The 27,422-nt window shown below is 33.9% G+C and overlaps 2 long non-coding RNA genes across 3 annotated transcripts in view; one reads left to right on the forward strand and one right to left on the reverse strand.

The window, feature by feature from the left end:
- The window catches only part of LOC143239487 (uncharacterized), a 175,933-nt gene that overhangs the window by 140,479 nt on the left and 8,032 nt on the right, over nucleotides 1-27,422 (reverse strand). The gene's annotated exons all lie outside the window — the stretch shown is intronic.
- Nucleotides 5,176-27,422, forward strand: part of LOC143239481 (uncharacterized) — a 34,949-nt gene continuing 12,702 nt past the window's right edge. Inside the window, exon 1 of the long non-coding RNA XR_013021212.1 lies at nucleotides 5,176-5,641. This is a non-coding gene — a long non-coding RNA (uncharacterized LOC143239481). The remainder of the gene's footprint in view (nucleotides 5,642-27,422) is intronic.

A 27,422-nucleotide genomic window follows, 5' to 3' on the forward strand; every position in this document is an offset into this window, starting at 1 on the left:
TCACGAGGTTTTATTTGTATTATTTGTGTCAGAAATGATAAAAACGTTAGCTTTATAAAGAAGACATCAGTTGAAAACCGAAATTTATTGATATTGGACAAATCTTCACTGTATTATAAATTATTACATTTTAAAAATAACGTTTTGAGAGAATTGAAGTGAAAAACCTTTGAAAACAAAGTAAAAGTATGCATCCATATATATATAGCTAAAACTCATTGCCGAGTCAGTTTCAGCGTTATGCACTACACACTTTGCTGACACTAGTGACTGAAAGTTAGAGTTACAAATGATAATGATAAGGTAAAGTCATGTAACACTCAATCAACAGTTGAACAACTGTAGCACTACAAATATAGTTTAGAGGTTTCTTGATGAAGAGAAACCCACTTGAAATAACCTGAAGATGACCTAGGAAGGTCGAAACGTTGTTCTCACCTTATCAATAAAAGTGTTAATACCCATACCAGCTGTTCTGAGATACATTTTAGATGTTTGTTATCAAAATAATTTAACACTAAATCAACAGTTCAACAATGGTAACACTACAAATATAGTTTAAATGTTTGTTATCAAAATAATTCAACACTAAATCAACAGCTCAACAATGGTAACACTACAAATATAGTTTAGATGTTTCTTATCAAAATAATTTAGCACTAAATCAACAGTTCAACAATGGTAACACTACAAATATAGTTTAGATGTTTGTTATCAAAATAATTTAGCAGTAAATCAACAGTTCAACAATGGTAACACTACAAATATTGTTTAGATGTTTGTTATCAAACAATCAACAGCTCAATAATGGTAACACCATAAATATAGTTTAGATGTTTATTATCAACATAATTTAGCACTAAATCAGTTCAACAATGGTAACACTACAAATATAGTTTAGATGTTTGTTATCAAACAATCAACAGCTCAATAATGGTAATACTATAAATGTAGCTTAAAAGTTTGTTATCAAAATCATGTAACATTTAAACAACAGTTTAACAATGGTAATACTAAAACTATAGCTTAGAGGTTTGCTACAAAATTCATGTAACGCCTAAAAAACATTCATTGATGGTAACACTAAAATTATACCTCGAAGGTTTTCTATAGATTTAATATTCATAATTGGTTTGATTAAACAAAACTGAGTCAAACACACAGATACAGCAAAAAATAACGAATCCTTTTACCTCTATTAGTTATTGCTGAAAGTAACAATTCTTATTGTTTCAGTCCACTGTACATTTAGATCAACGTAAAAAACTCAAAATCGAAGCAATGAAGTTAAGTGAAACCACTATTTTCCCCTGGAATCAGTGATCATTGAAACAACTTGAAAAAGGCTTAAATATTGCAGTCGGCATTTCAACAAAGTAAAAATATATAGTGAACTGTTATAGGTCCACTGAAGTCAAAATGCCAATGTTATAAAATTTTACATTTGAAGAAACAGAAGAACAGGATCATAAAGTAAATGCACAAAACGTAAGGATTATCTGGAATAGTAAGGGTAGGTGCATCTGCACAATCTGCTCATCTTTAATTAAAATGGCATCACAACAAAAGTTTGATTATTAAGTTCAATATACTTATAAGATGCATTTTATGCAAATACGTATGTATATATATATATATATATATCGAGAGAAGACAGAGCTTGTTGTTTGTTGTTTTAACGTGTCAAAAAATCCATTTAGGTAATTTATATACTTTATTTTATGTATATTGCTACTATTACAAAATATAATAGCCATACAATTCTATGGACTGAATGAATACACGAATAAATCAGAACAAATAAAATATACTGGTAATCTAAAATGAAAATAATTAATTTTCTAAGTTGCCTTCCTCTGACTTAGCAGTGACTCTGAGGGCTTATAACGTTAAATTTGTTTGGAAAGCACAGTTGTTGTTGTTAGTTCTTATTAAGCACAAACCTAGCATTATAAGTTCGCAGATACGCCGCTGTGCCACTAGGGGCCAAGAGCACAGACAGTGTAGCCCATTGTGTTATTTCGTGTTTTGCAGCAAATAAAATTTCGAAGTTTCAACCGATAACTGCTGCCATCTATGAGTTAAGAAAATAAACTAAAAATGCTAACAAGTCCTTCTGTGTAGAATAGGTTCATAACTTGTGGCAGTGTTCTTACGTACTTACTTATGTGTACAATTAAATATTATATCTTCATCTCTTAAAGTTGTAATCGTTGGCTAAATTAGTTTACCTGTGTGCAATTAAATTAATTTCTTGGCTATCAATGGGCTAAATATCATATTACCAACATGCTAAATATTACAATACCATTGTGCTAAATATTATATTACCAACATGCTAAATATTACAATATCAGTGTGCTAAATATTATATTACCAACGTGCTAAATATTACAATATTAGTGTGCTAAATATTACAATATCAGTGTGCTAAATATTATATTACCAACGTGCTAAATATTACAATACCAGTGTGCTAAATATTATATTACCAACGTGCTAAATATTATATTACCAACGTGCTAAATATTACAATATCAGTGTGCTAAATATTATATTACCAACGTGCTAAATATTACAATATTAGTGTGCTAAATATTACAATATCAGTGTGCTAAATATTATATTACCAACGTGCTAAATATTACATTATTAGTGTGCTAAATATTATATTACCAACGTGCTAAATATTACAATACCAGTGTGCTAAATATTATATTACCAACGTGCTAAATATTACAATATCAGTGTGCTAAATATTACATTATTAGTGTGCTAAATATTATATTACCAACGTGCTAAATATTATATTACCAACGTGCTAAATATTACAATATCAGTGTGTTAATATTATATTACCAACGTGCTAAATATTACAATATTAGTGTGCTAAATATTACAATATCAGTGTGCTAAATATTATATTACCAACGTGCTAAATATTACATTATTAGTGTGCTAAATATTACATTACCAACGTGCTAAATATTACAATACCAGTGTGCTAAATATTATATTACCAACGTGCTAAATATTACAATATCAGTGTGCTAAATATTACATTATTAGTGTGCTAAATATTATATTACCAACGTGCTAAATATTATATTACCAACGTGCTAAATATTACAATATCAGTGTGCTAAATATTACATTATTAGTGTGCTAAATATTATATTACCAACGTGCTAAATATTACAATACCAGTGTGCTAAATATTATATTACCAACGTGCTAAATATTACAATATCAGTGTGCTAAATATTATATTACCAACGTGCTAAATATTACAATATCAGTGTGCTAAATATTACATTATTAGTGTGCTAAATATTATATTACCAACGTGCTAAATATTACAATACCAGTATGCTAAATATTATATTACCAACGTGCTAAATATTACATTATTAGTGTGCTAAATATTATATTACCAACGTGCTAAATATTACAGTACCAGTGTGCTAAATATTATATTACCAACGTGCTAAATATTACAATATCAGTGCTAAATATTACATTATTGGTGTGCTAAATATTATATTACCAACGTGCTAAATATTATATTACCAACGTGCTAAATATTACAATACCAGTGTGCTAAATATTATATTACCAACGTGCTAAATATTACAATACCAGTGTGCTAAATATTATATTACCAACGTGCTAAATATTACAATATCAGTGTGCTAAATATTATATTACCAACGTGCTAAATATTATATTACCAACGTGCTAAATAAATATTATATAGTGTGCTAAATATTATATCGTGCTAAATATTACAATATCAGTGTGCTAAATATTACATTATTAGTGTGCTAAGTATTATATTACCAACGTGCTAAATATTACAATATCAGTGTGCTAAATATTATATTACCAACGTGCTAAATATTACAATATCATTAAATATTACCAACGTGCTAAATATTATATTACCAGTGTATTACAATATCAGTGTGCTAAATATTATACCAGTGTGCTAAATAAAATATTACAGTGTGCTAAATATTATATCAGTGTGCTAAATATTATATTACAGTGTGCAACGTGCTAAATATTACAATATCAGTGTGTAAATATTAAATCAGCGTGTTGCTAAATATTACATTATCATTACATTCAGTGTGTTAAGTATTAAATATTATATTACCAGTGTGCATTATCAGTGTGTTAAGTATTACATCATCAGTGGTATTACATTATCAGTGTGTTAAGTATTACATTATCTGTGTGTTAAATATTACATTATCAATGTGTTAAGTATTACATCATTAGTGTGTTAACTATTATATTATCAGTGTGTTAAGTATTACATTATCAGTGTGTTAAGTATTACATTATCAGTGTGTTAAGTATTACATCATTAGTGTGTTAACTATTACATCATCAGTGTGTTAAGTATTACATTATCAGTGTGTTAAGTATTACATTATCAGTATGTTAAGTATTATATTACCAGTGCACTAAGTATTACATTATCAATGTGTTAAGTATTACATCATTAGTGTGTTAACTATTATATTATCAGTGTGTTAAGTATTACATTATCAGTGTGTTAAGTATTACATTATCAGTGTGTTAAGTATTACATCATTAGTGTGCTAACTATTATATTATCAGTGTGTTAAGTATTACATCATCAGTGTGTTAAGTATTACATTATCAGTGTGTTAAATATTACATTATCAATGTGTTAAGTATTACATCATTAGTGTGTTAACTATTATATTATCAGTGTGTTAAGTATTACATTATCAGTGTGTTAAGTATTACATTATCAGTGTGTTAAGTATTACATCATCAGTGTGTTAACTATTATTATCAGTGTGTTAAGTATTACATTATCAGTGTGTTAAGTATTACATTATCAGTGTGTTAAGTATTACATTATCAATGTGTTAATTATTACATTATAAGTGTGTTAACTATTACATCATCAGTGTGTTAAGTATTACATTATCAGTGTGTTAAGTATTACATTATCAGTATGTTAAGTATTACATTATCAATGTGTTAAGTATTATCATTAGTGTGTGTGTTAAGTATTACATTATCAGTGTGTTAAGTATTACATATCAGTGTGTTAAGTATTACATCATCAGTGTGTTAAGTATTACATTATCAAATTTCATTCTATTCCGTGATTAGAACTTGACGTAATGTTACTTTTCACACAAAGTTTGCAAAAAAATTATGAACCAGATGAACATTACTGCGATCTAACAACCGCTTGCTTTTACTGATTAGTGACTGAATAAATCTTGTGTCATATGCCCGCTGTGCTATAGATCCTTCTATATGTGAATCTTAATTCTTCACTACCACCTTTCACGAGAGAGGAGCTTCAGCCCTGCCGGGAGAGGCTCAGGGCGGAGTGATAAGCTGTCCGTATTCGGAATGTTATCTGTGAAGACAACGAAGACTCCTCCTGAAAAGGCCGGGCTTCGACGATCTATCAGCGGCTTGTGTACAGATTTATACATGTTCTACTTAGCTACCTTAGAGAAGTCTGCCATAGACGCCAGCCTATCGGCCGTACACGGCGGATTCAGACGGAGCGAGGAGAAACATGTGGGCCGTTGAACTACCTAATACGTCCTGAGATTTTGATGTCTTGCGTCAGTTACTGACCGTAAGTAATCCTTGGGGCTCCGCCAGGGAAAGTCCACTACGTTTGATACAATAATCAAGACATTTGAAGAATAGGTGATTCTTACACTACGTGCCGTAATACAGTGTTAGTTAATAACATATGCTATTGTTAACATATATTTAGTTTCTGTGTAATTAAACTAACAAAGAGTGTCGCCTAGATTATACAATAAAAACACTTTATCTAAGGCTAACAGTTTGAAATGACATGTGTATGTTCTAACATAATACGGTAAGATAGTTTTTTATAACACAGTAAACACAATAATTGTGTTTAGAATTGATCGTGTCGTCTTTGAATTAAAAATAAGCTTCTATTTTGAAAATTGTAGCATTTCAAAGTTTTTGTAACAGTAAATAACTAGTTTATAGAATTTCATCTGTATTACAATAGTTGTTGAATTTAACCTGATATATCTAGTTTTAGCAGGCTAAGCTCCGAGTTGCTTCTTTTATAATTTTTCGTCACACAAATTCCAACAGTAAAAGAAATTACAGGCTGCGAGCTTTGTTTTCACTCTTACGTCATTGAACACGACCGATATGTATCTTCTAACAATCACAGTTTGTCTTGAGATGTGCTTGTTACCCACCGTTATGTATCTTCTAACAATCACAGTTTGTCTTGAGATGTGCTTGTTACCCACCGATATGTATCTTCTAACAATCACAGTTTGTCTTGAGATGTGCTTGTTACCCACCGTTATGTATCTTCTAACAATCATAGTTTGTCTTGAGATGTGCTTGTTACCCACCGATATGTATCTTCTAACAATCACAGTTTGTCTTGAGATGTGCTTGTTACCCACCGTTATGTATCTTCTAACAATCATAGTTTGTCTTGAGATGTGCTTGTTACCCACCGTTATGTATCTTCTAACAATCACAGTTTGTCTTGAGATGTGCTTGTTACCCACCGATATGTATCTTCTAACAATCACAGTTTGTCTTGAGATGTGCTTGTTACCCACCGTTATGTATCTTCTAACAATCATAGTTTGTCTTGAGATGTGCTTGTTACCCACCGTTATGTATCTTCTAACAATCATAGTTTGTCTTGAGATGTGCTTGTTACCCACCGTTATGTATCTTCTAACAATCACAGTTTGTCTTGAAATGTGCTTGTTACCCACCGTTATGTATCTTCTAACAATCACAGTTTGTCTTGAGATGTGCTTGTTACCCACCGTTATGTATCTTCTAACAATCATAGTTTGTCTTGAGATGTGCTTGTTACCCACCGTTATGTATCTTCTAACAATCACAGTTTGTCTTGAAATGTGCTTGTTACCCACCGTTATGTATCTTCTAACAATCACAGTTTGTCTTGAGATGTGCTTGTTACCCACCGTTATGTATCTTCTAACAATCACAGTTTGTCTTGAGATGTGCTTGTTACCCACCGTTATGTATCTTCTAACAATCACAGTTTGTCTTGAGATGTGCTTGTTACCCACCGATATGTATCTTCTAACAATCACAGTTTGTCTTGAGATGTGCTTGTTACCCACCGTTATGTATCTTCTAACAATCATAGTTTGTCTTGAGATGTGCTTGTTACCCACCGTTATGTATCTTCTAACAATCACAGTTTGTCTTGAAATGTGCTTGTTACCCACCGTTATGTATCTTCTAACAATCACAGTTTGTCTTGAGATGTGCTTGTTACCCACCGTTATGTATCTTCTAACAATCACAGTTTGTCTTGAGATGTGCTTGTTACCCACCGTTATGTATCTTCTAACTATCACAGTTTGTCTTGAGATGTGCTTGTTACCCACCGTCATGTATCTTCTAACAATCACAGTTTGTCTTGAGATGCGCTTGTTACCCTAGCGCACAATAGCTTTGTTTGTGGTAAGTACGATATACAAGCGTTTCTATCATATTCCTAGTTTCAGTTAATATCACTGTCTATAATCCGCCATTAGTGATCGACGTCAGTAAAAGTTCGAATTAAACTTGCGTGTTACGTACGTTTAATAGAAATTACGCCTAGAATTAAAATCATAGACGTATCACGCATTGAAATCTGTTGCTAAATACAAGTTTACAAAATATTGCGACAAATTTATTTGAAAATATGTGTTCAAACTAATAATGGCAAGTTAACTGTCCAATTTGTCATGCATTATAGAGTTAAATTTTCTTTAAAATTTTCTTGCGAAGCTATACTTATATAGCATTGTTATATTGTTGAAAATTACCCCGTGTAATAATTGTTATTTGAAAGCGCGAAATCTAGAGCAGGCTGGGCTTTGCAAATGTTTGATAAGTTTGACAAATACAATACTAACACCACCTTATGGCTAAGTTGTAAACTTGACATATTATAACGCCAGTACTTGGGTTTAATTTCTGTGATGGACAACTTACGTATAGCTCATTATGCAACTAGGTGCTTAACAGAAAATAATATGATTACAATAATTACTCTCAAACGCAATAACCAATGGCGACTGACATCAGTACTGCCCCCACACTCTCACAATTAAACATTTTTTATCTGCTTTATAGTCGAAAGTTCATTTATCCAAACCTATTAGTGTTTTTGCCAAAGGTAAAAATTTATGAATCAGTTATTAACCCATATACATATGTATATACTATGAATACAAGGCGACATTACTACCAGTGCTCAAGGTTTTCGATTAGGTTATTTTGTAAACGTATCCTGAAAGGAATGTGTAATCTATTGACTAAAGACATTCTAGTATTTTAGCTTACACGTATGAGGTTGATTGAAGTCCAATATTAGCCTGCTGGACTACTGGATTAAGTTTCACATTGTGAATGGGTCAGTATTACCCTTCTGGACTATTGGGTCATGTTTCACATCTTGATGACACTGAATAGTCCAATATTAACCTGCTGGACTACTGGATTAAGTTTCACATCTTAATTACACTGAATGGTCCAGTATTAATCTTCTGAACTACTGGGCCAAGTTTCACATCGTGATGACACTGAATAATCAAGTATTAACCTGCCGGACTATTGGGTTAAGTTTCACATCTTGACGATATTGAATGGTCCAGTATTAACCTTGTGAACTAGTAGGTTAAGTTTCACATCTTAACGATATTGAATGGTTCAGTATTAACCTTGTGGACCAGTAGGTTAAGTTTCACATCTTGATGACACTGAATGGTTCAGTATTAATCTTGTGGACTAGTGGGTTAAGTTTTACATCTTGATGACACTGAATGGTTCAGTATTAACCTTGTGGACTAGTGGGTTAAGTTTCACATCTTAATTACACTGAATGGTCCAGTATTAATCTTCTGAACTACTGGGCCAAGTTTCACATCGTGATGACACTGAATAATCAAGTATTAACCTGCCGGACTATTGGGTTAAGTTTCACATCTTGACGATATTGAATGGTCCAGTATTAACCTTGTGAACTAGTAGGTTAAGTTTCACATCTTAACGATATTGAATGGTTCAGTATTAACCTTGTGGACCAGTAGGTTAAGTTTCACATCTTGATGACACTGAATGGTTCAGTATTAATCTTGTGGACTAGTGGGTTAAGTTTTACATCTTGATGACACTGAATGGTTCAGTATTAACCTTGTGGACTAGTGGGTTAAGTTTCACATCTTGATGACACTGAATGGTTCAGTGTCAATATTGTAGACTAGTGGGTTAAGTTTTACATCTTGATGACACTGAGTGGTCCAGTATTAACCTTGTGGACTAGTGGGTTAAGTTTCACATCTTGATGACACTGAATGGTTCAGTATTAACATTGAGGACTAGTGGGTTAAGTTTCACATCTTGATGACACTGAATGGTTCAGTATCAATATTGTAGACTAGTGGGTTAAGTTTTACATCTTGATGACACTGAGTGGTCCAGTATTAACCTTGTGGACTAGTGGGTTAAGTTTCACATCTTGATGACACTGAATGGTTCAGTATTAACATTGTGGACTAGTGGGTTAAGTTTCACATCTTGATGACACTGAATGGTTCAGTATTAACCTTGTGGACTAGTGGGTTAAGTTTTACATCTTGATGACACTGAGTGGTCCAGTATTAACCTTGTGGACTAGTGGGTTAAGTTTCACATCTTGATGACACTGAATGGTTCAGCATTAACATTGTGGACTAGTGGGTTAAGTTTCACATCTTGATGACACTGAATGGTTCAGTATTAACCTTGTGGACTAGTGGGTTACGTTTCACATCTTGATGACACTGAATGGTTCAGTATTAACCTTGTGGACTAGTGGGTTAAGTTTCACATCTTGATGGCACTGAATGGTTCAGTATTAACATTGTGGACTAGTGGGTTAAGTTTTACATCTTAATGACACTGAATGGTCTAGTATTAACCTTCTCTACTAAGAAGAAATCTACTGAATATAACATATTTTCTGGTCTTTCAGCTTTTGTTTGTTCTGAATTTGTCAAAGCTACACGAGGGCTATCTGCGCTAGCCGTCTCTAAAAGCCATCTTTTTGTCCTGCCCTCTCCTTATTCCATTTAGAACATTAGTGGTGCCCTCTAGAGTTAACGAACTCATTAACCTTTAGCGCTTATGTTTTATTCACCAACAAGGAATGAATTCGTTGAAAACACAAATATATGGTAATAGTTATATGTTAGTAATAAAATCCAACTTTTTCTTAAACGCTAACATACATAATACAGTGTAATTCGAGGTTTGAATAAATAATAGTTTAAATCACGATTTTATTAAATCTTTGACGTAAATTCTAAGTTTTATTTATATATATATATAGGTATGCCCTATAACCTCAAGATGTACATATAACAGGCCCTGGATTATCACGAAGAATAAATTGGTTTAAAGTCATACGATGCTTATTTGATAAAAACACTTCAACGTCGCATCTGGACGCATATTTGATATGAGACACTTATAACCACATTCGTTTTACTAAGAGTAAACCGAAACCAATAGGAGCACAGATTTTCTTCTTACCGAGTTCCAACTCATTTGAAATCAGTGAAGAAAACACTATACGAAAATTCCACAGAAAGAAATGTTTTATGAAAGGTATTTAAGATTCCTCTCGTAAGAATTCCTAGCGGTGATCATGAGGCTTTGAAAACGTTTAACGTGTGAATTAATCTATCTGTTTGAGTACAGCTTGATCAGTTTCCTTATTTACGTCCTGTAGAAGTGAAGGAAAGAACGTTAAGGAAACTCTCTAACTCAAAAGACTGGCCTAAAAGAGGAAGGTAGATTGTTCCATTGATGTCCTTCTTCACCAAAAATCGATGAGTGAAAACTCAGGAGAGAATTCTTTGAAATTAAAAATTACTTCTGCTGGCAAATAGGTTGGGCCAAATAATAAAACAAATATTAGAAATTAATAAAGTGTTGAAATTAATACGTCTCCTAACGTGAACCGATTTGCAAAGACATTACATCATTAAGTGTTTTAGACATAATTTGTGTAACATAACTGTATTTCTAAGCCTAAAAGTTGGGTTTGAATCCGCAAGCAAACTTGAAAATATATAAACGCGACGGTTCATCTTTACTGTGTATGGGCCGGACGTGGCCTAAAGGTTAACGTAACAGGACTGCACTTTGAATACGTGGGTGCGTTATAAGGGTTACTGTCAAATCCTACTATTTAATTAAAGTATTCCAACATGATCGAACGTAATGTGAAGAAATTATTAAATAAAATGTTGTGAATTTTAGTTTAATGACGATTAAAGCAACTAAAACAAATATAATAATTTAAGAATATAAACAACGTGTTTAATTAATTAATAATCGTAATTTACATGAGAATGGCATAGATAAATACGTCATATCGTGTCGTATTATCTTAAAGAAAGTTATGTGCTGAATAGAATTAATAGATCAACAACTAACGTGCAAGTTATGGATGAAATTAAACTATAACTTACCTAAAATTACTTAAAATTAAGTTTAGTTTATTGTTAAGGAAAATTGATAATACTGGTTTATACGAGTTAAAAGATTGCAAGTATGAGAAACTCGCGATAAATAATCCTCGCATTCATGCCCCTAATATGTACCTTATAAATGACGAATACAAGGTTGTAAAATAGGTAGTAAAAAAAAAAATACCTGTTTGTCTCTTACGAGTAAAACTCGATAGCAGTTTCCAGAACTGTTTGGAGTACAGATCCCTGGCGGGAAACGCCTGAAGCACTTATCCACGTACCTGGACATCTCTACCTAGCGTATTTGGCAAGCTATACCGCAAGGATACCGTGTTTGAGTCGGGAAAAGCATACATGGAATGTTAAGGTTTATAAATAAGAGGATCTCACACTTACGTTCCGTTCACAAGAAGAGCTCGATTTCCAAACACTGTCGAAAAATTCCGAACGTGCAATGGAAGATCACGTGCGCTACATAAGTGGCATTTAAGCAGCGACTTGGATTCACTCCGTTTTATGTAACCAGTCGTATCATAAATGTGTAAATAGGAGCTTTAATGACCATGCAGGTAACCTGCTGTCGAGAATACGTACAGCTGTGTAAACCTCAATTAACTGGGCCCCAGACTATTATCTCGAGTTTTCTTCAAGTACATGATAGCCTAGTAACAGTTCTGTTAGACGACCAGCTGCACGAGTTACGTCCGTGGAATGACCACTGTTAACTATAGTGGAGTATTTACAAACATTACTCCAGTATTGTTAGAGGCAAATCGTTCGCAGAAGGAATTATCTTGATTATATAGATTTATGTGGTTAACTCAACGTTTCCAACACCATGCACACCATCAAACTTCCAAATACGAGTCGCGTGCTGTCTATTACACCATACTCCGTATAAATTTCTCTGGATTACAGATAATGAAATGTAATGAATGACCAATTGCATCAAGTCTAGCTATTACTGATAGATTGATTATAAAAGACTTGTGATTTAGTTCTTTAAAACAACTACAGTTTTTGTTTTTTTAAGCAGTTCAGAGAGTCTGCTCCACACAGTCTGGTTGAGGCCTAAAATGGTACAATTAGAAATCTTGGCAACGAACTATGTGATTTTCCTTGTCTAGTTGTATCTGGTACTTTGTCAATGCCCAGAAATCCCTTCGGGTATGTTAATCAAAGACTAACAAACTCGCAGGCCTTTACGGAATACGTCAGATAAATAATACAGTCATGAAGAAAGAGGTAGGTTTAGAGACAACTGGTAAAGAAAGATCATTTTTCAAAAATAAAAAACGAATTAAAAAAAAACTTAGCCGGATTCTCTCAGTGACGTCACTAGAAGTATAAGTCAGCTATTCGTTTAACTCACAAAATACAGTGCACGTAATGATATTATATCAAACAACTTTACAGTTGTTACGTATTGAGTTTATCGGCGGCAGTTCTTATTCTTCCCTTTCCTTATGAAGGGCTGAGTTTTAATTCTTAAGGTAACTGAGTCTTAAGACGAAACAATGGTGGTTCTAAGTGACTTCTCAGTTGAGTGACACTTAGCTAACCAGTAAGTTTTAATTTAGAAAACCCAAATTTATGCTTAATCTAGATGTTAAAATCAGACAGTAAAGTCACGTGGGTTATGGAGACGAAATTTTAACAGCAACAACAAAAATTAGATGTTTGTTTTGTTTGTTTTTGAATTTCGCACAAAGCTACTCGAGGGCTATCTGTGCTAGCCGTCCCTAATTTTGCAGTGTAAGACTAGAGGGAAGGCAGCTAGTCATCACCACCCACCGCCAACTCTTGGGCTACTCTTTTACCAACGAATAGTGGGATTGACCGTCACTTATAACGCCCCCACGGCTGAAAGGACGAGCATGTTTGGCGCGACCGGGATGCGAATCCGTGACCCTCTGATTACGAGTCGCACCCCTTAACGCGCTTGGCCATGCCGGGCCTAAAATTAGATGTAGAGTTACTAAAGAACACATACACATACCTATATATACTCCTATATAGAAATAAATGAAATATTTCATAATATATACATAAATATATAAGAATACATATAAGAGGGTTTGAATCCCCGTCATGGAGGCGTTATAATATTAATGTCAGTCTCACTTTTCATTGGCAAAAATGTACGCCAAGACAGGATGAGTAGTGTTGACTAGCTGCTAAGTTAAGGACGGCCTTTAAACAGCTTTAAGTGAAGCTAAAGTCGAACTAGTGTACATATATATACCTACATATAGGTTAATTCATAGAATAATTCTTCAGCCTGGGTCAATATCGCACCTTAAACAATTAAAACTAAACAACAAAATATAATACTTTCCAGCGCACACAAAGTTCCCACTCAACAAACTATACATTTCTACATGAACAAATAAACATGAACCACTCCGTGAGAAACTTCCAAACAGATCAATCACGTACTTTAAGAAAAACGTACAGAGAAACAAAACGTCACACGCACTAGATCGCTACATCACACGTGACACAAATAAGCCGAAGTACCTCTCACCCTACTATAAGTTTAGTGATATCCCACCTGTTGGTAGACTTACCTAATTCATCCATATTGTTGTTTTATCATATAATGTATTAAAAGGGTATTTATGTAAATACGCATAAAATAAGCCAACAACATGGGAAAACATTGGAGTATATGGACTATTTATACATAACGTGTTTGTTCTAATGTAAATTATGAGCGTTTTAACATAAATGTACATGTTCTTAATCGGGGTTTTAGCTTCATATCAATGGACATTTCTGAAAACAACACATTCTTTTATGTTGAGGTTAACATTTAACAGTTGCCCAAAACATAAAGTATTAATAACACAATAACTGTGAGAGAAACAGGTTGTACCTGACCCTCTCAGGTCTACCCAAAGGACCTAAATAGAAACATACAGTCCCACACGAACTTCGAACATAACGAAAGCCCAACATCGTGTGAAGTGTGTGTTTTAGAGCGCTACACCAGAACACTTTTAAAGAGATCACCGTGTGAATATTGTTTTCTATTTATTTCAGTTCAGTTTGTTTGAACTATTTTTGTTTGTCATTTCGTGCAAAGCTATACTGAAGGTTATCTGCGCTAGCCGTCCCTAATTTAGGAGTTTAAGTCTAGAAGGAAGGCGCCTAGTCATCATCATCCACGGCCAACTTTTGGGCCAATCTTTTATCAAGGCATAGTGGGATTGATCGTAACACTATAACGCAACTATGGCTAAAATGACGAACATGTTTGGTGTGAAGGGGAGGCGAACCTGCGACCCTCAGATTGTGAGTTGAGTGTCCTAACCATCTGGTCATGCTAGGGCCATTTTATTTCAACTATCTCCGGTTCATTTCAGAGTTTACATAGTTGTATTTATTTCACTCCGTTATAAATATCTAATTCTCTCAAAGAATCGATTTTCGTATTGTTATCACCAAAGTTGTATTTCTTATTTCTCACTAGAAACTGTCGTTAAATGTACGATCTATAGACACCAAGGATGTAAACACCTCAATTCTTGAGTTGTACATTGATTTTTAACACTGTGAATATAGTTTGTTTGTTTGTTTTGGAATTTCGCACATAGCTACTCGAAGGCTATCTGTGCTAGCCGTCCCTAATTTAGCAGTGTAAGACTAGAGGGAAGGCAGCTAGTCATCACCACTCACCGCCAACTCTTGGGCTACTTTTTTACCAACGAATAGTGGGATTGACCGTCACATTATAATGCCCCCACGGCTGGGAGGGCGAGCATGTTTGGCGCGTCCGGGATGCGAACCCGCGACCCTCAGATTACGAGTCGCACGCCTTAACACGCTTGGCCATGCCTGGCCCTGTGAATACAGTATAAATAAAATGTATAGTGAGAAAGTTATTTCTTACAGTGTGTTTCATTTTAGCTAACTAAAAATATAAAAAGTTACAAGTGTTATTAAACAATAAAATTTGCTGACGAGTTCACAAAACGAAAGTGACGTAATAAGGAAATCGAAACGAGTTAGAAGCGTATAGATACATTTAGTAATATAAACAAGCACAGAGAGTACAACATGTTTGAGCTTTGCACTAACTAACCTAATATATTCACCAAACAATAACATTCCAGTCTCAAATATGTCTATCTAGGTGCCAATATTTCCTTTTATTTCAATTTGTTTTCGAATTTTAACACTTTTTCAAAATCCCAATTCGCTTCCATTATAACAAAAAGTAGTACAGAAATAGGATCCATGTGAATGGCGAAGAGGGTAGTTGGTCTCTTCCACAACCTATGTTAAAACCATCATTTTTATTTTACAAACAAACATGTATCTACTATCTAAAGTTGCCCGGCATGGCCAAGTGTGTTAAGACGTTCGACTCGTAATCCGAGGGTCGCGGTTTCGAATCCCGGTCGCACCAAACATGCCCGCCCTTTCAGCCGTGGGGGCATTATAATGTGATGGTAAATCCCACTATTTGTTGGTAGCTTTGTGCGAAAGTGCGAAATTCATAAAACAAACAAACTAAAGAGTAGTCGGGCCCAAAAGCTGGCGTTGAATGGTGATGACTAGTTGTCTTCCCTCCAGCCTTACACTGCCAAATTAGGGACAGCTACCGCAGATAGCCCTCGTTCAGCTTTGCGCAATATTCAAACAATTCAATGATCTTTCCTTGCTTGTGGAGAGAAATTCAATAATCACTAGCACCTTACGGCACTCTTTTCCTCAGTGGAAAGTTTAACCATTTTAAGCGCAATGTGAACTTAACCCTTAACGTACAGCCACCAGAAGTGAATTAATTGGTCTTCGAGAAATACTGAACGTTTGTGCCACGTTTGATAAAAGTCAAATGAAAACGCTTGGAGTTATATCACACACGGACAGACACACCAGTGTAAAAATCGTTGAGGGTTAGTCAATTCAAAATCATACGCCCCCCCAGTGGTACAGATGTCTGTCTGTGCAGAGACAGGGATATGCCCGGCATGACCACGTGGATCAAGGCGTTCTACTCGTAATCCGAGGGTCGCGGGTTCGCGCCCGCGTCGCGCCAAAGATGCTCGCCCTCCCAGCCGTGGGGGCGTTATAATGCGACGGTCAATCCCACTATTCGTTGGTAAAAAAGTAGCCCAAGAGTTGACGGCGAGTGATGATGACTAGCTGCCTTCCCTCTAGTCTTACACTGTTAAATTAGGGACGGCTACCGCAGATAGCCGTCGAGTAGATTTGCGCGAAATTCAAAACAGAAACCGGGAATCGATACCTGTGGTGGGCTCGAGCACAGACAGCCCACTGTGTAGCTTTGTGTGTAATTTCAAACAAATAAAGAAACAAATTTTATTCTAATCAGTGATGTCGAGAAACCACTTGTTTTTGCAAAAATATCATCGTCAGGTGTGACTTCTTATTCTACCATTTTAATTTCAATGTGAATTCTAAATTTATTTAACAAAAGTTATATTAATTTATATTTAAATTTATATTACAAATAAAAGGGAGTCCCCGAACATTTTAGTGATCATAAAACATTCGCTTAGACAGCTAGTATTTTCACTGATACAATATTACACTAAGTGTAAGTTTTAATACCACTAAACCCATATTCTCTGTCATAGTGCAGGTAGCCCAACATGTGGCTTTATGGTGTAGAATAAACAAACAAAAAACTGTAGCTTAGCACCAGCAAAAATCATTGAATTATTGTGTCGTAACATTCTAGCAAAATCTAATAATATATTTAAATGTTCTGCTAATGATCCTCCCTCGAATGTGCAATATTTCTTCCCTCAGTCATATTTCCTTCTTGAGGGCAGAACAGAGTTCTCTGTAACAAAAAATATTTATGAACATAAAGTATCATGTTTGGAAATAAATTGTTGTAACTAATTATGGCTACCGGTATTACTCTGACGTAACTTTCTTTTTGTTTCTCTTGTGATTGTTTTTTCTTGGCCTGCGTATCGTAATTATAATTGGTTGGAAAGGCTTACCTAAATATCAAGCCTGAAGGAAAACTGATTATCTGTATATTTACTTCGATCATCTTTATCTAAAACCGAAGTGTACAGCTCGAAGAGGTAATTAATTCTTTTAAAGACAATCTCGCGTTAATTAATTACGTTCAGACAAGTAGGCCTAACAGACGAGACTCATAATCATTCACTGTATAACCGTTGAATGAAAAACAATACAAAAATAATGATTAATATATATTGGCTCGAACTGCGAATCGAGGTAATTAAACCTCAATACTGTTTTACAGAGCTTTTGTTATTGTTGTTACACTTCCTCGCCACAATATCACTGACACTAGACACGACACTTTCAGCTGGCAAGGTAGTCTCGTCGATTTGCGTCTAGCTTCGTTACTTCATCAAATGAAACACGCCGTGCTGTGTTACAGCTTCAAGTCGTGGCAATCATTAACTCGTGAAGTTGATAAATAATACGCGTAAAGAAATTACGAGTTTACTTATTTTACCACTACAATGCTAGTAATATTCTAGCTTCGAAATCTGTGTTTATGGTTTCTTCACCAGAGTAGCCTTGCTGAAACTGCATAGCGATTAATACTGCTGTGTGTTTTATAAAGCGTTGTTTAACGACAAAATATATATGCAGTTATAAGAAGGAATCAACTGAAATTAGAAAGATAAACGTGATGCTTACACTCCGACAATCTCGATATGGTTCCTGTAATACTAGTCAGTTATTTTTCTGGATTGGGTTTATTGACATATCCATAATTCTTTGTGTTTTAATTGCTCAAAATGAAAGTTATGAAACCGTCATCGTGAAGTCCAGGCGAGTTCTGTACTAGTCCAAGTAAAGTCCGACAAACGTGTTTAGGTTGGAGCGCGTAAACTAGTTGGCCCATTTTAAAGTTGTGAGGCACTTCTATTAGTTCAGATCAGTTACTAAACGTAGCTAATTAATCAAAGTGCAGGCTAGAGGGTGAGTTTAATTAATTCAGTGTAAGAACTTGAGGATATTACTATTGTTCTACTGGTTTATATGAGGGTAATGGAAGTTGTTTTTCAGAGGTCTGGAATTACCCACCCCAGTCCCCGACAGTGGATTTCTGTTTTCATTCCTCTGTACGTATAGATAGTATAGCTCGAAATCGTTTCATTTAACTTGGGTCAAATTTGGCACAAACCACAAATGTCCCCAAGAACAAAATAATTAGCTTTTGATAACTGAAGGTTAAAGGTCAAATCATACCAAAGGTCTTGTTTGTTTGTTTGCAGTTAAACATAAAACTACAACTTTTTTTTTAGCTTCATAAGCCCTTAGACTTACCGCTGCGCCCGCCACTAAAAATCAGCTACACAACTCGAAATATTTTCACCAACTTGACCCAATTTCGTATACAATTTTATTTCCAACTGATCAACTTATTGTGAAATTAATTCATAGATCGAGGTCACACAATCACTTTCGTTGTAATTGTGAGCAGATTTGGGTTCTGAAACTCGAGATAAATTGAGCAGGTCCAGGATATTGTCGAGAACTGCTTGGAGTATAGTTTGGAATGTTACGTAGGAAACACTGCGAACCGTGGGCTGTTCTTTCGGAACTGTTCGCAATGATTTTGTAACAAGAACTGGACAAATTAATAATCTTAAATAAAGAGAAATAAGAGGGGGTGTAAATAAATGTTTTTTACTTTTCAGTAAACTGTTATTACTTTTTTTTACTTCTGTAAAACACTAACTAGCAGTACAAGAGATCTAATTTTACCGCTATAACGAAAGCTTGTTGTCAAATAATTTCACATGATTTTAAATACTTCTACCGATAATGTAATATTAGCATAAATAATATTTTAATAGATTGATTGAAAATATAAAACTTTGTCGTGGTTTTCTTAAACATACTTCTTAATTCATATTTTATAAACCACACTCTGAGTTCATATTAGTATCGGTTTGTCATGACCAGTTGGTTAAGGCACTCGACTCGCAATCCGAGAGTTGCGGGTTTTCGAACACCCCCACGGCTGATCAGGCGTTATAAATTTACGGTTAATCCCACTATTCGTTGGTAAAAGAGTAGCCCAAGAGTTGGCGGTGGACTGATGATGACTAGTTTCCTTCCCTCTAGTCTTACACTGCAAAATTAGGGATGACTAGCGCAGATAGCCCTCATGTAGCTTCTCGCGAACTTCAAAAAAAAAAAAAAAAAGACGCTCGACTCGTAATCTGATGGTTGGGGGGTTCGAATCCCCGTTGTATCATATACGTTTGCCTGTTCAGCTGTGGGAGCGTTATAAGTTGATTGTCGGTTATGAAGAAAGCAAACATTTAACCTAAGCACGCCAAATCTGATTAAGTATCGTCAATGTACCAACGACAATAACAGCGTTTATTACAACTGTGACTTTAAATCGCGCTGGTATTGCCATCTAGAGACGTTTTAGTGAATGACTTAATCTGTGGATCTCTGAATATGATTTTTATTATATTTAAAACTAAACTATATTTCTTTTCAATATTTCACATTGAAATTTAATGCACATCAAAGTATATTTTCTTCTTTTTATAAAAGTATGATTTTGAACTTACATAATCATAATTACACTTACAAAATGACGGTATGTTAAAAACTATCAAAACAACCTTTGTATTTATTATAGCTGTTTCGAACAAATTGCCGTAATTATTAATACACAGTCTGAGTTAATTTTTACACATTACGTAGTTCATTACATAGAAACCTCAGAAAATTCATTAACCCATCAACGTCCATTGTGTTTAGTAGGTAAGTGTAATTCATTTGCATAGATTGTTTTTTTTTTTAGAAAAGATTCATCGCCAGTAATTGAATCGTTTAATTATTTAATTTTACTAATTAATCGTGGAAACAAAATATAATTAAATTGCAAACAAAGAGAAACTCAAATGAAATGACAAAAATAAAAACGACACAAGACCCTGCGTAACGACAAAAGTAATTTTAATTATGATAATTTAATATTTATATTGATCAGGAATTAGACATTCGGAACACATTTCACTACTGAATGTTTAGCAATAGAAGTAAAATATAATATCTTGTTACAAAATGGTTAAGAAATACCTACGATAATTTAGATCCAAGACAAGGTGACTATAGACTACGTGTAAAAAAGTGTCTTACAAATTACTAAAACAAATTCTATAGAACAAACTACATACAGGTATTATTATGCTAGACAACTTCTGTATAACAAATTATGTATAGCTATTATTACACTAGACAGATTCTATATAACAAACTACGTACAGGTATTGTTATACTAAAACAAATTCTGTATAACAAGCTACGTACAGGTATTATTACACTAGACAGATTCTATATAACACATTACGTACAGGAATTATTACACTAGGCACATCCTATATAACAAATTATGTCCAGGTATTATTACACTAAAACAAATTCTATATAACAAACTACATACAGGTATTACCACACTAGACCAATTCTATATAACACATTACGTACAGGCGTTATTATACTAGGCAAATTTTATATAACAAACTACGTACAGGTATTATTACACTAAAACAAATTCTATATAACAAACTACATACAGGTATTATCACACTAGACCAATTCTATATAACACATTACGTACAGGTATTATTATACTAGGCAAATTTTATATAACAAACTACGTACAGGTATTATTACACTAAAACAAATTCTGTATAACAAACTACGTGCAGGTATTATTACACTAGGCAAATCCTATATAACAAACTACGTACAGGTATTATTACACTAGACCAATTCTATATAACACATTACGTACAGGTATTATTATACTTGTCAAATTCTATATAACAAACTCCATACAGGTATTATTACACTAAAATAAATTCTATATAACAAACTCCGTACAGGTATTATTACATAAAACAAGTTCTATATAACAAACTAGGTATAGGTATTACAGTGCAATATACTAGACAAATTATATACGCCAGACTATATGTAGGCATTAATACCATAATTGAGAAACGTTTATAAAACATTATATGCAAAATATTAAGAAAAATTAAAATTAAAGTAATAATGTATTGTTTTAAAGAAAAATTAAAGTAATAATGTACACAGTTTTATATAAAAATTAAATTAAAGTAATAATGTATTGACCAATTTTAAAGACAAAATTAAAATTAATTATAATAATGTATTGTTTTAAAGAAAAATTAAAATTAAAGTAATAATGTACTAAAACAAAAGAAAAATTAAAATTAACGTGCAGGTATTTTTACACTAGAAAAATTATATAATTAAAGTAATACATGTATTTTTTAAAGAAAAACTAAAGTAAAATTACAGTTTAACAAACTAATTAAAATTAAAGTAACAAAACAAGTTCTAAATAACAATTAAAATTAAGGTAATACAGTATTGTTATAAAGACAAATTAATATTAAAGTAATATATATAGGTTTCAATGAATAATTAAACGTTTATTAAACATTATAATGTAAAATATTAAGAAAAATTAAAATTAAAGTAATAATGTACAGTTTTAAAGAAAAATTAAAATTAAAGTAATAATGTATAGTTTTAAAGAAAAATTAAAATTAAAGTAATAATGTACAGTTTTAAAGAAAAATTAAAATTAAAGTAATAATGTATTGTTTTAAAGAAAAATTAAAATTAAAGTAATAATGTACTGTTTTAAAGAAAAATTAAAATTAAAGTAATAATGTATTGTTTTAAAGTCTAACAATAGAATGTTTAACACTAAATCATTAATAAAATTTTCTTTATCCCCCATACGTAATAAGTGGTGTAATTTTAATGTATTTCTTTGGGGGGGGGGGGGGAACTACCTTTATTAATAATAATACCATGATGATAAGTGTAGAAGTACTCCTAAATGCTGACATGTTTGGGTTGTTTGATATTAAAGTTTTTGTGTGACAAAAGTAAAATCTTACGTGAAATGGATTTTGATAACCACAAACATTTGAACATGAATGATTTATTGTATCAGAATTTGATTCAAGATTTTTCTTACACGTTGCATTATAAACTTGGTACAACATTATCCACAACTAGTAAAAGGAAATAGAAACCCTATATCTCGAGCGCTTTCTAGAGGTGGACCTTTCTTCTTCTGGGGCAAACATAATATTATCATTTTTGTTTTGTTTTATTTCTGTTCATTTTGCGCTAAACTGCTCGAGGACTACCTGAGTTAGCTCCTTATTAAACCTCAATGGCACAGCGGTATGTCTACGAAGTCATACTGTTAGAAACCGGGTTTCGATACCGTGGCGAGCAGAGCGAAGACAGCCCATTTTGAAGCTTTGTGCCTAGTTCCAAACACAGAGAGCTCTTTATAAATTTATCTAATACTTAAGAAAGTTTCTGTTTTCTACATAGGGTGAAATTTAAACTTGAAATACAGTTGTATCAGAAAATAGTTTAGCTTTTTATGAAAGGCTACTCATATTTGCACAATATCATTGTAAATGTTCGAGTCATTTTAAAAACATTGTGAATGTTCTTCACCTTGAAGTTCTTAACAAGAATGTTTGTTTTTTTGTTTTTAATTTCGCGCAAAGCTACACGAGGGCTATCTGCGCTAGCCGTCCCTAATTTACCAACAACAGTAGGATTGACCATCAAATGTTAAGCCCCCACAGCTGAAAGGGCAGACATGCTTGGTGTAAAAGGGATTCGAACCCGCGACCCTCAAGTTACGAGTCGAGCACTCTAATAAAAATGAATGAATTGCTATTAAAAAAAAACAAAAAACAACAGCACTAACTGACAATTTGTTAAGTAAATCGCAACTAAGAAACCGGGGTTTCTCCTGCGTTGCCACAGTGTATTCTAAACTACTCTGCGCCAGTGTATATGTTTGCGACGTAATAGAAATAAAGAAAGACATTTTTAACAGCACTTTCACCATTTGAGTTGATTTTACGTTTATTACTAGAGCGAACGACGTTTTAAATCTTGAACTTACGCATTGAACTTCTTGAACTTTGACATTTCAAAAGTGGCCAAACTTTAGAACTTTCAGTCTGTATTTGAATGGATTCATCATAGGATTTCAGATTTTACATTGCATTAAAGACTGTTTATTAAATAAAAAAGACATGACTGATGAATCTAGGAGTAATAACTTCTAACGATAGGGGGCCCGGCATGACCAGGTGGGCTGAAGCGTTGGACTCGTAATCTGAAGGTCGCGAATTCGAATCCCCATCGCACCAAACGTGCTTCTCTTTCGATCGTAGGGGTGTTATAATGTGACGGTGAATTCCACTATTCGTTGGTAAAAGAGTAGGCCAAGAGTTTGACTAGCTGCCTTCACTCTAGTCTTACACCACTAAATTCGGAACGGCTAGCGCAGATAGCCCTCGTGTAGATTTGCGCGAAATTCGAAACAAATTACAGATAGTGAAATAATTATTCTAGTAATTTTTATGACTGATTAATTAAAAATAACCACCTTTCACTACAGAGTTTAGTAATTCAAAGGTGAACAAAAAATATTTCAAAGCAGTTTTAATAGTTCTGTTTTCAAATATATTTACTAGTTATATCTTTATGTAACTTCGTTTTGAGGTTCCACATAGAATACAACATACTTTGATGATTTATGAACCTATTAGTAATTGTGGGCACAAAATAATAGCAAAGTAAAAAAAAAAACCCACAAAGCTTTCAAATTAATGTTTAACAGGGTTACCGGCTTCACTTAACACAGGAGTTTCTACGTTTTTCATAAGAAATACTGGAGTTTCTACGTTTTTATTGTGTAAACTTAATTCTTATTATCGTTCTTAGAACTGATAATATAAATCAGTTTGATGTTAAAATATGAAATTCCTAGTGCTTTAAAAAACAGCTACAAATTACATGTATACTTAAACATCAGTCATGTTTCATTCCTATACCAGCTAACATAACGTGCTTGAACTAGACTTATCCCGTTAATCTGAGGGACTTTCAACTAACGAAACGTGTTTGAACTAGTGCTATCCCATTAACTTGAGGGACTTCCAGCTTATAAAACTTGTTTGAACTAGACTTATCCACTTAATCTGAGGGACTTTCAACTAATGAAACGTGTTTGAACTAGAGCTGTCCCCTTAACTTGAGGGACGTCCAGCTAAAATAACGTGCTTGAACTAGACTTATCTACTTAATCTGATGGACTTTAACTAATGAAACGTGTTTGAACTAGAGCTATCCCATTAAGTTGTAGGACTTCCAGCTAATAAAGCGTGTTGGAGCTATTCCTGTCTCCTGAACTTTCAGGACTTCCAACTAATAATGAGTCCTCAAACTAGTCTTGTCTCTTTAACTCGCAGGAGTTTCAAGTAGTAAAGCGTGATGGAACTATAACACGGTGGCATTTCAACTTCCAGGAAATAAGAAAATTACATTTACGAAATATTTTCTACTTTTTAAAACCTAAACGTTTCAGAAATTTTTACACGAAGCCCAGCCCTACAAAACGGTCGTCGCCAGCTTGTCGCCTTCACGACTGTTCTTACCCACCGAAGGATATTACTAGCCGTCTCTTCTTCCAGTATGTTCCTAATTAAAGGGTCAGAAGTCATCAGGCTGGGCTAGCTCAATTACTGACGCCGCAAGGTTTAGTGCTTTGTTTATCATCACGGTTGGTCAGGAAATGATAGGAAATAAACCTGTGACTTTCTTCTTCCTGAACTACTTGTTGTTGTTTTTTTCTCAATTACACGACATTTATTAAACAAAATTAAAGATAGCATGATTACTTGAAGCCTGCCAAAACTAATAAGCCTCCCTTTCTGCCATGTGCTGACTTTCGTTTTTAATACGTCCATATTTTAGAAAAAAAAACATAGGAACGTTGACAATGGCACTTTTCATTTAGGGAGAGATGCTGTTATTTGATCCTATCCTCAAATTAAAAACTACTTCCGTTCTGATCAAAACGGATCAGCAGAAAACACACCAGATCCGGTGCTGTACAAACACAGACAGAACACGGGGCAGTTCGGTGTCATGTATCAATTGAGCTTTTCGTTTCGACACAGCGATCCAATGCGTTCTAGACTACAATTTTAATAACGGAGAACACGATATCTGATATTAGGGTCCATGCTGGAAATGTTTATATCTACAGCAGTGAAACCCCAAAAAATAGTTACTTTTACCCTTATAATGCAAGTACTAGACATGCCGAACCAACTAATAGCTAATTAAACATAATTAGTATTCGAAACATATAAACTGATGAGGTACCTAATGATAAAACCTTTCTAATTTTCTTTAGATTTTGTCTACATATAATGAGATTGGCTGTCGAATTTGCTTTAATTCTCAAATAAATATAGAACTAAATTACCACGGAGTAGATAAATGGATGTATATTATCATAGAGAAACATCTTATCCGATGTTGTTAACAACCCTGTCGTAGTTCCAAATTATCTCCAGTTTCACTTCACTGTCAGAAGATTTATTTCTAGCCAACGACATGACAGGATTGCAAATAACTTACTTTCGTCATGTTTTTTTGTGTGTTTTTACTTTATTTTTGCATGTTGTTCATAAATCGAATTTACTTGAATTTTCGAAAATTGCAACAGAATAATTAACCATAAAAAAAGTTCAGCAAAAACAATAACCAAAAAACATCGTAAACCAAGAACTGACACACCATTACCATACGAAGAGTCCATAAACAATGGGACACACCATTACCATATGAAGAGTCCATAAACAATGGGACACACCATTACCATACGAAGAGTCCATAAACAATGGGACACACCATTACCATACGAAGAGTCCATAAACAATGGGACACACCATTACCATACGAAGAGTCCATAAACAATGGGACACACCATTACCATACGAAGGGTCCATAAACAATGGGACACACCATTACCATACGAAGAGTCCATAAACAATGGGACACACCATTACCATACGAAGGGTCCATAAACAATGGGACACACCATTACCATACGAAGGGTCCATAAACAATGGGACACACCATTACCATACGAATGGTCCATAAACAATGGGACACACCATTACCATACGAAGAGTCCATAAACAATGGGACACACCATTACCATACGAAGGGTCCATAAACAATGGGACACACCATTACCATACGAAGACTCCATAAACAATGGGACACACCATTACCATACAAAGAGTCCATAAACAATGGGACACACCATTACCATACGAAGAATCCATAAACAATGGGACACACCATTACCATATGAAGAGTCCATAAACAATGGGACACACCATTACCATACGAAGGGTCCATAAACAATGGGACACACCATTACCATACGAAGAGTCCATAAACAATGGGACACACCATTACCATACGAAGAGTCCATAAACAATGGGACACACCATTACCATACGAAGAGTCCATAAACAATGGGACACACCATTACCATACGAAGAGTCCATAAACAATGGGACACACCATTACCATTCGAAGAGTCCATAAACAATGGAACAAAATGTTACTAAATTTTACGAATCGTTCATTAAAACTGAACACTTCGGAAATGTTCGTATCTCGTGAAACTTGGACTAAAAATAAAACGTTAAGGACCACAATCAAAAGTTGTACACTCGTTAGCCAATATTAACACACACGTAATGATTTCTAGTATTTAAGTAACAAGATCTCGTGCGTCATTATGAGTTGAAAATAAATATTTATGATCGTATTCACCAAAGTGTGTTGTTTTTTGTAGCAAAGCCATATTTAACTTTAAGATGATGTCCGCCTGATTTTTAGCGTTGTAAATCTGGAGACTTCCTAATATTTAACAAAACAGACCAGACTGTTCGCTACTCTGACTGTGTGTATTTCGAA

The sequence above is a fragment of the Tachypleus tridentatus genome, chromosome 2 (assembly GCF_004210375.1).
Source record: "Tachypleus tridentatus isolate NWPU-2018 chromosome 2, ASM421037v1, whole genome shotgun sequence".
Taxonomy (NCBI): Eukaryota; Metazoa; Arthropoda; class Merostomata; order Xiphosura; family Limulidae; genus Tachypleus; species Tachypleus tridentatus.